Source organism: Engystomops pustulosus, chromosome 2, assembly GCF_040894005.1.
Source record: "Engystomops pustulosus chromosome 2, aEngPut4.maternal, whole genome shotgun sequence".
In the NCBI taxonomy this organism is placed as follows: Eukaryota; Metazoa; Chordata; class Amphibia; order Anura; family Leptodactylidae; genus Engystomops; species Engystomops pustulosus.
The window spans coordinates 41360842-41374454 of NC_092412.1; the positions used below are offsets into that span (position 1 = coordinate 41360842).

The 13613-nt window shown below is 41.7% G+C and overlaps 1 protein-coding gene across 4 annotated transcripts in view; it reads right to left on the reverse strand.

The window, feature by feature from the left end:
- The window catches only part of SLC7A1 (solute carrier family 7 member 1), a 29177-nt gene extending 17490 nt beyond the window's left edge, over nucleotides 1-11687 (reverse strand). The window contains exons 1-2 of one of the 4 annotated variants that reach the window (XM_072134360.1): nucleotides 11426-11687; nucleotides 2106-2321 (exon numbers count right to left, since the gene is read on the reverse strand). The gene's annotated coding sequence lies outside the window, so the exon portion shown is untranslated. Of the gene's footprint in view, nucleotides 1-695; nucleotides 715-2105; nucleotides 2322-10417; nucleotides 10497-11425 lie in introns of those variants that run through there. The other 3 variants (XM_072134359.1, XM_072134361.1, XM_072134362.1) reach the window with 3 other exon arrangements.
- Nucleotides 11688-13613: the final 1926 nt, after the last annotated feature.

Here is a 13613-nt window from a genome sequence, read left to right on the forward strand (position 1 = left end):
CAGGGTTTAATTTAGGAGGAATTCAGTAATTGGTTTTCAAAAGTTGAAACAGGAGACATTAAATGCATAATTGTTCATGATAAGATCATGGTGAATGGGTGCATTGTGTGCCTCCATAGAGCCTGTTCCTCGCTTGAAGTGAATATGTACAAACAATATTTTACTATATAGAGAGTCTCCGCTCCATGTGTCCCATAGCAGCTTCTACATCACAGGTACATGGAAAGTTCTATGTATGAAAAATCAAGTTTCCTTAACAGACATGTCAGCAGTTTTGATACCACAAGGTGTTAGGTATTGTCCCATAACATAGAAGGAATGTGAAAAAGCATTTATATTCCAGGATTGTAGCTGGACATGATGCACACTGGTGTGTGAGATCTCTTCATATTACACAGCGCAGCTCCTCTCCCCTGAGTAACTTCTATAGTATTCAAACAGGGGGGAGAAGTTTTGCAGCAAATATATTGAAGGGATTTCACAAACGTATGCACTAGTGTTTCGAAGCCAGCTACAATCCTAGAATATTAATGCATTTTTTTGCCAGTCCTGAGGCACAGACACACATAGACGTAGGATTACACAGATCTCCAGGGACAATAGTACTTAACATTGTCTGCAACTTTAGAAGGTCAATACTGCTGGTAGATTATTTTTAAATACATAATAATAATATTATTTAAATACATCCTTACTACTGACAATTGTAAGTTCTGAGTATGAATACAACAAACAATAGAAAATCAAGTAGGAATACTCATCCCAGGAACAATGATCTGCCGCTTAGGAATAATCTCACTTCTTGTCTTTTATACCCATAATCATCTCCAGAGACCTTGGAAATGTGTCGTGTGGCGGCATGATGGTCATTCCAAGAATTTTTTTTTTTTTTTTAAAGACAAAAGACATCTTGTCCATTTATACTGAAACTAGAGATGATGGTGAATGTTCGGAATTATAATATTACAGTCTTGTGTGGAAATGTATTACCATATATCCAAATATATTTTTTGTATTGCGGTCAGATGTAAATCCAATATCTATTGAATAAGGTAGATCCGATGACAGGTTCCTGTATTTATGGGAAGCTGAAACTTTTTTTTATTAAGTCCCACAGAGACATATAAAAAAATTATGCAAATATGCACATTTTCTTTGGAGGCTACTGAGGGGTGGAGAAGCTACTACAGCTATTTGACCTCATCTCTGAAGCCCAAGCTATTGCACAGAACTCCAGCTTCAGAGATAGCTTAAGACTGCCTGTAGGACAGTGATGGCTAACCTATGACACTGGTGCCAGAGGTGGCACTCAGAGCCCTTTCTGTGGGCACCCAGGCCATCACCAGAGAGGACTCTAGGTATCTTCCTGCAGTCCCAGACAGCCCAGGACTTGCTGTGCACAGAGCTATTTTAAAGTGACAGCTGTACATGGGACTATTTTCTGCTTTATTGTTGTCCCCAGGTGCTGGTATAAATGAAAACTGTGACAGAGAAGGGAGTATACATAACAAATTACATTCCTGTGTTGGCACTCTGCGATAAATAAGCGGGTCTTTGTTGTAGTTTGGGCACTCGGTCTCTAAAAGGTTTGCCATCGCTGCTGTAGGAGGTATCGAAAGAGGCTACTGGGAGTAGCCGTAGAATGCGGCTGTTCCACACCCCAGGCCCCCAAAGAAAGTTAGCATATTTATAAAATAAACTTTTTACATATATCTGGGGGACTAAAAGTTTTAATTTAAAAAAAAGTATTGGGCAGTCTTAAAGGAAACCTACCAGTTCAAATGGTATGGGTAAGCTGTAAATACCGAGCACCAGCTCAGGGTGAGCTGGTGCTGGAGCTTACTTTCGTTATGTTATTAACCGCTGTATCGCGGTTTTAACACTTTTTAAAGTTTATAGCTGTAGCTGCTGCGCCTACATAGGAAGTGCCGGAAACGTCGCTCGCAGCGCTGAAGCAGCTACAGCTATAAACTTTAAAAAGTGTTAAAACCGTGATACAGCGGTTAATAACACTAGCGAAATTTACAGCTTATCCCTACCATTTGAACTGGTAGGTTTCCTTTTAATACAGGACCCTGCCACTGGATCTACCTACAAAAGCTTACCTAGGCTTTCATGAAATTGTCTAGGAATAAGTAGTCCAGGATTAACACCGTTTCTATTCATTATCCAACCATCAGTCTTCATTTCTGGATGCATGTGTATCAGTGAAGTTTTTGTTCATGTGTGTAGTTTTCAATCCATTATGAGATGCTACTGTTCCACCTCTTCCCCCATAGAGATTCTGTGTAATCGACACTTCAGTGACTCATCTGTCTGTCCTGCTAGCAAGAAGGAATTTAAGAGAAATCGCAGAGGGAAAAGCAGATTAGGAAAAAAGGATGGAGGTTATAAACTTAGGGCTAAAACAGACAACTGTGAATCCCAGAGTTGCAGTGGAGGGCTTTTACGGACCAATGCTATCACTAATGGTGATATAGGATACAAGGTGTCTCTCCTTCCCCGTTGTAAGGATAAAAGTACCGTGCTGCTCTTTTTTGGGGAAGAAACAAACTCCTGGTATCCCATTGTAAGCACTGTGGTCCACCTTTCAGATCAGCGATTCCCGAGCCGACCACATCCATCTGTTTTAGCCCTAGGGCTACAGACATAGCTAACATAAGTTAAATAGCTCAGTATAAAGATTGCATTATTTCAACACTGAGGCACCTCTCCAGCCCAAGAGCATTGATCCTCATTGCAGCCCTACAAGCTCAAAGCCCAGTATGCCATTATTGAAGCATTCATTGGTTATCAACTATAGAAATCAACTATGCAGTGTGAAGTCATTATAATTCACATTATATGAGCTATACATGGAGTATACATGAACGTTGCAGACATCTCGCCAACCTGCTCATTGCCGCAATTCAGCTTACACCATGTCTGTGTTATCAGAGCCAACGTCACATGTACGAGTGACACTAATGCCAGATTAACCTGCTCTGACTGTCATCTATATTTATCCCATGGCAGAGTATCCATACTATGTAAACAGCTACATGGAAACAACTGGTCCCATTAGCAGATTATACGCTTAATAAGTCATACGCCACAGCCGCCATCACATTCATTACCCTGAATGTCGCCGCCAAATGAAACCTGGGCGCCAACACTAAAACATCCATTACAGTTCTCTATACATTATGGAAATGTATATGTCGCCTGCAGAGTTAAATGTAGTCATTAGAATTCACTATCAATCCTTCATAAGGATGTGAGTACATACAGCTACATTATTTACACATCCTATGTTTGGCCTTTACGTCAATTTTTTTTTTAATTTCAGTCATTATATAAAATAGAACTACATTAAAAAATTAAGCTGTACCATTTTAATTGAAAAAAAAATATATTTTTTTCATAGTTTATTATTTTTTTTCCATCGTAGTTTTTTTTTTTATTATTTTTATTATTTTTATATGTAACCAAAGTAGCTCACAACAGCTACTTCCCATTCAGAGTTTTTCCAGGAAATAGTGGCAATGAGTTCCATGGCAGTGGTGTCATAGGTTCAGGAATTCCTCCTGGATGACACAGGCTGAGCCCACGCCAGGGACAGAACAAACATTCCTCAGCTATGACAGGTAAGACTACACGACATCAGAATTGACGAAACATATATATATATATACACACATACACACACACACATATACACTTGGTGTGTATCTCTACTACTACCTGCATACGTTGCCTCCATAATGTCACAAGCTATAGTTCAGCTTTGAAATCAGAAGTTTGACGACCACAACAGTCCACAAACAAGAGGTCACCCAATCTGCAGCAATACGGTGGCTGTATTACTGCACGTTCCCTGCTCGTATCCCTAGTCACATCCAGCCCTGTAACCTGATGTGTGAAAGTGACATAACTGGACTAATGTTACTCATTACTATTCAGCGTTGCTGGGATTTGCTGAGTTACATGTTGACAAGTGGCAAACTGCAGATAGATGATGCAACGTGCCGAATTATTTCATCTGTTATAGTTCACTGTTAGGACAGCGCCCAGGAAACAAGGAAAGCATTCACTCACCAGCCAAGTATTGTGCTACTCACCCTCACAGCAGCTATCAGTCCATAAGCACATACTGTATACAACACTATGGGCCAATAGGAAACCATATGGTGGAACAATATTTCCAGCTGGGTGTCAGATCCAAGAACATTTAAGAGGTCATATATCAGAACAGAATGGCTCCAGTAAGAACAGCAAATTTGTCATTGATTATGCAGAATTTTTTCACATCTGTCATGTAGCACTATATTCCTTCTACCTAAACAATGATGGATAGGATAATATTTAAGGATCTGAAAGATGCCTCCCATTTACATGGACTAGGGATCATTTATGTTACTGATCACTCAAGGAGACATTTATCATGAATTTGGATTTGGTATAGGTAAACCTAAAAATAAAACCCTTATGTGCAGCGGAGAAAACTGCTTTATCTTCTGTGATAGAGGCATAAACACTGGCTCTGGATCTGGCTGGCATGGGCGCATCCCAGATAATAGTACACACCACTAACTATGTTTAGAATCGCTAGATAACATTCATTAAAGGGGATGGTGAGGGAAAATCATTGCAGAAGGCAACAGCTTACCTTCAGCTACTGAAACAGGGCCTTTAAGGACATTACCACCAGGATGAAGGATCGTAAACCAAGCACACTGATATACTGCTGTCTGCCCCCTTATGCAGGATCTGCTCTTCTTTTAGTTCCTTATGCCCTTGTATTTATACAAAAAAAGGACTGCAATAATTATGCAAATGAGACTCCAGCCTCAATTAACAACTACGGAGGTCGAAGCCCCTCAAACTCATTTGCTTAATTTTATAAGTCTGTTTTTGGAGAAACAAGGGTATAAAAAGCAAGAGGGGGCACACAACAGTTTGTCAGTGTTCTTGGTTTATAATACTTGATCCTGGTGGTAGATGTCCAATACAGGGGTAATAGCAAGTTCTCAAGTTATCCCTATCAGAGTAGGGAATAACAAGCTGATTGGTGAGAGTTTCACTGCTGGGACCCACACCGATAACAGATACCCAGAAATTGAGAGAACAGGCATCAGTTCTTGCTATACTTTCCGCATTCAATAGTAAATGAGTCTCTGCTGAGCACAGCACTTTGGTATCTGCTATGAAACCTGGGTCCTTTAAGGACATCTACCACCAGGATGAAGAATTGTAAACCAAGCACACTGACATATTGGTACGTGCCCTCTCATGCAGGATCTGCTCTTCTTTTAGTTCCTTATGCCTTTGCATTTTTTTTTTTTTAAAAGGACTTGAATAATTATGCAAATAAGCCAGAGGGGCTCCAGCCTCAATTAACAGCTATCAAGGACGGAGCCCCTCTGACTCAATTGCATATTTTTAAAGCCTAAGGGCGTCAAAAGCTAAATGGAGATGGATCCTGCCAGAGGGGGCACACAGCAGCATGTAAGTTTGCTTGGTCTACAATCTACATCCTGGTGGTAGATGTCCTTTAAGACAACTGCAGAAGGCTTATCACTTTACATATAAAGAAAACAGTACAGAATTATTAATAGATGTATATTGGTAAATTACCTAATATCCTGCCCCCAACACTTACACACAAATTGCAAAAAAGGTAAAGTGGCCAACCCCTTTAACTTTGGTTCACAAATGAAGGAGAATGGTGTAACTCATAAAACACAGTTAAGCTTTTAGTTGGTAGCCTATTTTATTTGTATACATTATGTGGTTACTAGCGTGAGTCAACAGAGAGGTATTCCCTGGCTCGGGATGTACAATGCTCTGCGGGTAGCTGCATTCTTACAGTACAAACCCTGCTACACAGTTCACAACGCAGATCAACAAAGCAAACACCACCAAGGCGCCAAACACATTGGATATACTGAACATGAGCTCACAAACAGCAGAATATTGGATGTCTACAATATATACAGTCAGGAATTCAATTTGCCTATGTAGTTACTAATATATATATCTATGAACTGTAGATAGTAGCCAAAGGTAACCTTCAATTATGGGTCTGAGTAGTCAACGAGAGACCCCATGCCGACACCTTTTGCTGCAAGAATTTCCTAAAGTGGGGATCCAAAGACACGAATAGTCTGCAGAAATAAGGTTTCAGTTCTCAGAGGAATTAGTTACAATAGAGTGGAATGTTTAGACCTGTAAGCACATTAATATCTACAAGCCCTATAGTGACAAATAGCATGGGCACAGAAATCTGCAGCACAAAGTGATAAGCCCTCTGCAAGGGAACATGGCAACGCCATCGTGGAGTTACATGGCAGCCTGAGGTCAGATAAAGACGTCCATGTCTACCATGTCCAAGACTGGGTCTAACAAGCAAACTGTCATTAAAACTCTGACAGATACAATACATTGGAATACAAAAGTACTGCAATATATTGTATTAGGGATCCCTAGCGCAAGTCCCCTAGTGACATCCGGTCTAATAAAGCACTATACGCGTAAAACGGTCAGTTACCTTAAAACCCTGCCATTTGTGTATCTGTCATGTTGGTACAAAACTAAAGATTTTTTTGAAACAGAATGTGAGTGTTGCCCATCATCAGCTCTCATTTCTGATCGGTGTCATCTATCTGAAAGTGTATATAAACCTGTAACCTGATAATCTAACCGCACTGTCAGCTCACAGAACTAGAGGGATCATAAAGTGTCTGCTTAGAGAGTCTCCGCCCACACTCTGGAGTGATAGGAGCTAAAACAGCAATAAAACTGAGTAACATTACAAAGTAAGGAGTTAAAAATTATTTTTAATTGTGTAAACATCACTAGGGGGTTGAAATTTCCGAATTTTCTTTCACAGGCAAACAGTGTTAGGGCTCATTCACACAGCCGTTGGGGGATGTATATACGACGACACCTTATGGAGTGGTACGGTGCAGCACACATGCGGCACCGTACCCTTCCGTAGCCGTGAAAAGATAGGACATGTCCTATCTTTTCTCGGCATACGGCGCCGTGCACCATGTTCCTCTATGTAGAGAGGCGCTCACCCCCTCCTTCTCTCCCCGCCACCGATGTGTGCCTGCCGTGCTACGGTACGGCGAGCACACGTGTGTGGGCATGTAGCCTTAAAGCTCAAAGTGGTGGATTATTTGTAAGAAAGACTTTACATGTTTTAATGTTAAAATGTTTTAACCAAATAAATAAAGTAGGAAGTTAAATCAATCATCAGGTAAAAGTCCCAGCTAGACTGAAATCCCTCCATTACCCACAAGCCTTCTGTTTATAGACAACAAATCTCCAAGGCGAAGGCCAAAACATAGCATCACATTTACACAACATAGTAGTACTACTCGGGTGACCTCGGACGTCTTCTATGGTGTAGTAACATAGTTGTCATGTGTTCTGCTTACAATAGACGTTACATGAAGAGGAAACACTTGTGTCTCTCAGCAGCTGACAGGACAACACAAAACTTCCCTGGTGTCAGGATATTAGAATATGGAGATCAATGTATTTCATAATTCAGCGTGTTACAATTACATAACAGGGCGGCACAGGCATCCCATGGCATTGTATTTTTCATCACAATCCATCTACTGATAAGAGGAGATACAACCACTTCCCTCCCATGTGCCAACCGGAGAAGCAGGATCTTATCACCAGATTCAGATCACACATACAACTAGATGTTACCCTTTACTGTACAAATATCAAGCCTGCTGGTAGGAGAGCTAAAAGATAGCATTAGGTATGTCTGGCAGTGAGTATAGGTCAGCATGACCTGGTAAGTATGACCGGCATGAACAGGGGAGCACATCGACTCAGGGATACCCCCGCACAGCTGAGACAGATCTGGGACAAGTCCTATTTCTATCTGCTTGGAATAACCCTTTAAACAGCTATACTTTTGTCCATAGGTGGAGTCTTGTATCGCAGCTCAGTCCTATTTAACTGAATACAGATTAAAGGAAACCTACCACTTCCGATGGTGGTAATAAGCTGCAAATGCCGTGCACCAGCGCAGGGTGAGCTGGTGCCGGCGCTTATTTTCGTTATGTTATTAAATAGATGTAAAGCATTTAAACGCTTTAGTAATCTTCATATACAAGTAGCTTCACCGCACCGTGATCAGCGCTCGGCGCACCATGCAAGCGACCACTTCCTATTCAGGTGCATAAAGTGCACGAGCGCTGTCCACGGTGCGGTGAAGCTACTTGTATATAAAGATTAATAAAGTGTTTAAATGCTTTACATCTATTTAATAACATAACGAAAATAAGCGCCGGCACCAGCTCACCCTGCGCTGGTGCATGGCATTTGCAGCTTATACCCACCATGGGAAGTGGTAGGTTTCCTTTAAAGGGGTTGTCCGAGTTCTGGAAAAAAAAAACTAAAGGTGGCCGGGAGAGGTCTGCTTAAAAAAATAAAGTCCTACTTACCTTCCGGTGCCCTCCGGTATCCCGCGCTGCTGTCACTCTGGTCCGGGCGCCATGTAAACAAACATGGCCACCGGAGCAGCGCAGGACTCAGCTTCCGGCCGGCCCGACAACCTTCCGGCCCCCATACACAATGCTGTGTATAGGGACGGATAGGCGTGCCCGGCGCTGAGTCCTGCGCTGTTCCAGCGGCCATGTTTGTTTACATGGCGCCCGGACCAGAGTGACAGCAGCGCGGGATACCGGAGGGCACCGGAAGGCAAGTAGGACTTTATTTTTTTAAGCAGCCCGCTCCCGGCCTCCTTTAGTTTTTTTTCCAGATCTCTCGGACAACCCCTTTAAAGGATATTGTGGTCAATATCAGATCAGAAAAGGTCCAAAACCAGCAACCCTTACAGATCAGCTACCTGAAAAGATACTAAGCAAAACGCCATCCATCATATAGTAGCTGTGCTTGGCATTGCATGGTGTGTGCCTTCATGGTGAGAGAAAAAAAAAATACAGGTCCTTATCACATCCCCAATTATATCCTCATTTCTACAGAACACATTTCTGATTCGCCAGATTTGTCAAGGCCGAGGTTTCTTATCAGGTTCCTTACAGCTCTGCAACAGGTGTTAGTTTGGGGGACGTTTAGTATTATAAAATATAACAAGCTACGGATTTTATTAAACTTCATAAGAGAGTATACACATACACACAGCAGTATACAAGAGAGTATACACATACACACAGCAGTATACAAGAGAGTATACACATACACACAGCAGTATACAAGAGAGTATACACATACACACAGCAGTATACAAGAGAGTATACACATACACACAGCAGTATATAAGAGGGTATACATACACACAGCAGTATATAAGAGAGTATACATACACACAGCAGTATATAAGAGAGTATACATACACACAGCAGTATATAAGAGAGTATACATACACACAGCAGTATATAAGAGAGTACACATGCACACAGCAGTATATAAGATGGTATACATGCACACAGCAGTATATAAGAGAGTATACATACATACAGCAGTATATAAGAGAGTATACATACACACAGCAGTATACAAGAGAGTATACACATACACACAGCAGTATATAAGAGAGTATACATACACACAGCAGTATATAAGAGAGTATACATACACACAGCAGTATATAAGATAGTATACATACACACAGCAGTATATAAGAGAGTATACATACACACAGCAGTATATAAGATAGTACACATACACACAGCAGTATATAAGAGAGTACACATGCACACAGCAGTATATAAGAGAGTACACATGCACGCAGCAGTATATAAGATGGTATACATGCACACAGCAGTATATAAGAGAGTATACATACATACAGCAGTATATAAGAGAGTATACATACACACAGCAGTATATAAGATAGTATACATACACACAGCAGTATATATGATAGTATACATACACACAGCAGTATATAAGATGGTATACATACACACAGCAGTATATATGATAGTATACATACACACAGCAGTATATATGATAGTATACATACACACAGCAGTATATAAGAGATTATACATACACACAGCAGTAAATAAGATAGTATACATACACACAGTAGTATATAAGATAGTATACATACACACAGCAGTATATAAGATAGTATACATACACACAGCAGTATATATGATAGTATACATACACACAGTAGTATATAAGATAGTATACATACACACAGCAGTATATAAGATAGTATACATACATACAGCAGTATATAAGAGAGTATACATACACACAGCAGTATATAAGATGGTATACATACACACAGCAGTATATATGATAGTATACATACACACAGCAGTATATAAGAGAGTATACATACACACAGCAGTATATAAGAGATTATACATACACACAGCAGTAAATAAGATAGTATACATACACACAGTAGTATATAAGATAGTATACATACACACAGTAGTATATAATAGAGTCTCTGGCTGAGGATGTGTCTATTCCATTATGTGGAGCTGTTACTTCTCTGTCACATGTTACAACGCGCTCTCCATACACCATACACGGAAATGTATATGGAGGAGGAGGAGGAGCGGCAGATGACAGCACAGGAAGTGTCTATAATGTCTATAATCACTGTATATATACACCCGGCGGTATAGCGCCCCTCCAGCACAGGGCATAGACACGGGCACATGTCACCCTGGAGGGACAGGGGCACAGCCCGTCACATCATGGACGATGCCCATAGGAGGCAATGGGCGGGCTGCAGCCTCCATCTATAAATATTGCATCATTCAGGCGGTAATGTGCGGGAAGCAGCAGCACGGCACCTCCATGTATATATATACACCCCGTCCTGTCCTCCCAAATACTCACCCTACACTACCCTCACTGTGTGACTGTACAAGCGGCGGCCATGTGCTGCATTATCAGCCGCCATGTGCTCCGGAGACACTCGGCTTCACTATGTAGAGGGGGAGATATACATATATACTACACATGTGTAATGTATACAATGTATCACCGGCGCCTTCCATGCCGGGAAATACATAGTATCCGCTCTGCATTCACACTGAAGTCATTGTATATAGTATGAAGTGATAGAATAAATCCTCTATACGTCCTATATACGGTCTATTCACTACCAGGACATGGGAAGAAGTTTTATATTATTTATAGTTATAATATAATATATTTTATATGCAGTCCTAGCAGGTCCAGTACAAGGTGTGAAGTCATATTATATCCTTTATATATCCTATACATTGTCTATACCCCCAGCAGGTCCAGTATAATGTGTGAAGTTGTATATAATATCCTATACATTGTCTATACCCCCAGCAGCAGCAGGTCCAGTACAAGGTGTGAAGTCATATTATATCCTATACATTGTGTATACCCCCAGCAGCAGCAGGTCCAGTACCAGGAGATACATTGTATCATGTAGGGGCTGGGTACTCACCTCCTGGGTGCCGGGCACAGTGTGGGCAGTGGGTGCTCCCTCCTGACACACAAGGTCGCTGTATAGTGAGGCAGCAGCGTGCTCCCAGTATTACATCAGCCTCTCCTCCTCCTCCTTCTTCCTCCTCCTCCTCCTCCCTCTTCCTTGTAGATTTGGCTACACAGACGCCCCCGGCAGCTCGTGCCCGGCCCGGGTAGTAGTGTTGGGCAGCTGAGGGCACAGCTAGGGCAGGTGCACGCCCGCTATAATACTACACCCGTGTATTATACATTCTCTACTGTTATCACAGACACGGCCATGGCCTGGATGTGTGACGTATTATACATCCGGGTCCTGAGGGGAAACAGAGGTGACTCATCCAAGTGTACAAGTGACTGGACCGGACCGGAGAGAACAGAACTGCCTGGGATAGGATCAGGCGGGGTCACTCTATTGTCCATTCATTGCATATTCCATTAAAGGGAACCTGTCAGCACAATTTAGTACACTAAACCACCGACAAGTCTTTATTCGTGTCCCAAATCACCATCTATGATTTTTACGCATTCTGGTTAAAAAAAAAAAAAAAGTACTTACCTCGGTCTCTGCGCCTGCATGTGCCGTAAAGTGAAGGGGCATTACACCCTGGAAGTGCTGTATGTACAGCTAGAATACTGACCCAACTACTCTCATGGGACTCACATCTAGGTAAGTATTTAAAGGACATCTATCACAAGATCAAGGATTGTAAACCAAGAACACTGACATACTAGTGTGCGCCTCCTCTGGCAGGATCTGCTCTCCCTTTAGCTTCTTATGGCATGTTTTTTTTTTTTTTTTAAAGGCTTTTAAAATTATGCAAATGAGCCTGAGGGGCTGCAGATTCCATAGAAAATAATGGAGCCCCTCAGGCTCATTTGCATAACCGTAAAGTCCTTTTTTTCTTAAAAACAAGGGCACGAAAACCTAAAAGAGCAGCAGATTCTCCCAGAGGGGGTGCACACCAGTATGTCAGTGTTCTTGGTTTACAATCCTTGATCTGGTGATAGATGTCTTTTAACCCCTTAGCTCTCTGCGTCCGATATATTGGACGCATAGCTGATGCCAGTTCAGGTCAAGATCTGAGCCGAACCAGCGTCGGGATACATGGGGTGCAGGCTGTAACTAATAGCCGACACCCCGGTGTAACAACCCGTTAAATGCTGCGGTCAGTGCGACCCTGGCGTTTAACCTGCCTTTGGGGGATCTTTCCCCCATGATCGGCCTCCTGCGCTGTTTTCGGGGGTCACCGATCGTTGTTATGGCAGCCCTGGGGTTCTGTAGGCATTGCTGAAAGATGGCGTCTGTGGCACAGTGTCAGACTATGGCCGCGGTCACACGTACCGCTAGGCATCCGTTCATAACGCGACGCTAGCGCACAGGGGTAGGTCCTCAGCCAGAACGCACATGGGTTTCCAGGGAAAAGCATGCGATTGATAAGCCGATTGCATGCGTTTCTCTGGAAATGCATGTGCGTTCGGGCCGAGGACCTCCCCCTGTGCGCTAGCGTCGCGTTATGAACGGACGCCTAGCGGTATGTGTGACCGTGGCCTAAGCATGTGCCTAAGCTGACACTGCTAATACTCTGAAATACATCAGTATTGCAGAGTATTATTATGAACAAGCAATCAGATGACTCGATCTGAAAAGGATCTATTGACCGGGCATTTTTAGCGAATTTTCATAAGTGCCCGGGGTTTTTTTGCATGCTACCTTAACATTTTTTGCGGTGTTTTTTTCGGGGCACATAGAGCTAGTTAAAAGGGTAATAAAAGTTTAAAAATATTTTTTCATTTTTATTTTTATTTGGGGTTAGAAGTGGAAAAAAGTTTTTTTTTGTAACTTACAGTACAGGATTTTTAAAAAAGATTATATGGGGAAATATATAATATATTTTTATGAATATTTATTAATTTTTTTTGTGAATGAGTGTTTTTACTTTAAAATTTATAATTTTTTAAAAATTTTATTTTACTTTATTTTTTTTCTTTTGCTAGTTTTCTCCTGTAACTGAGGCAGCTATAAGAGCCTCAGTTAGGCCGGCAGCACACGTGGCATTTTGAACCCGTTTTTGGGCCGTTTTTAAGCAGTCCGTTAGAAAACGCATCAGTTTTTGACCCGTTTTAATTCACGTAATGGCTAAAACTGGTCAAAAACGGATGCGTTTCTT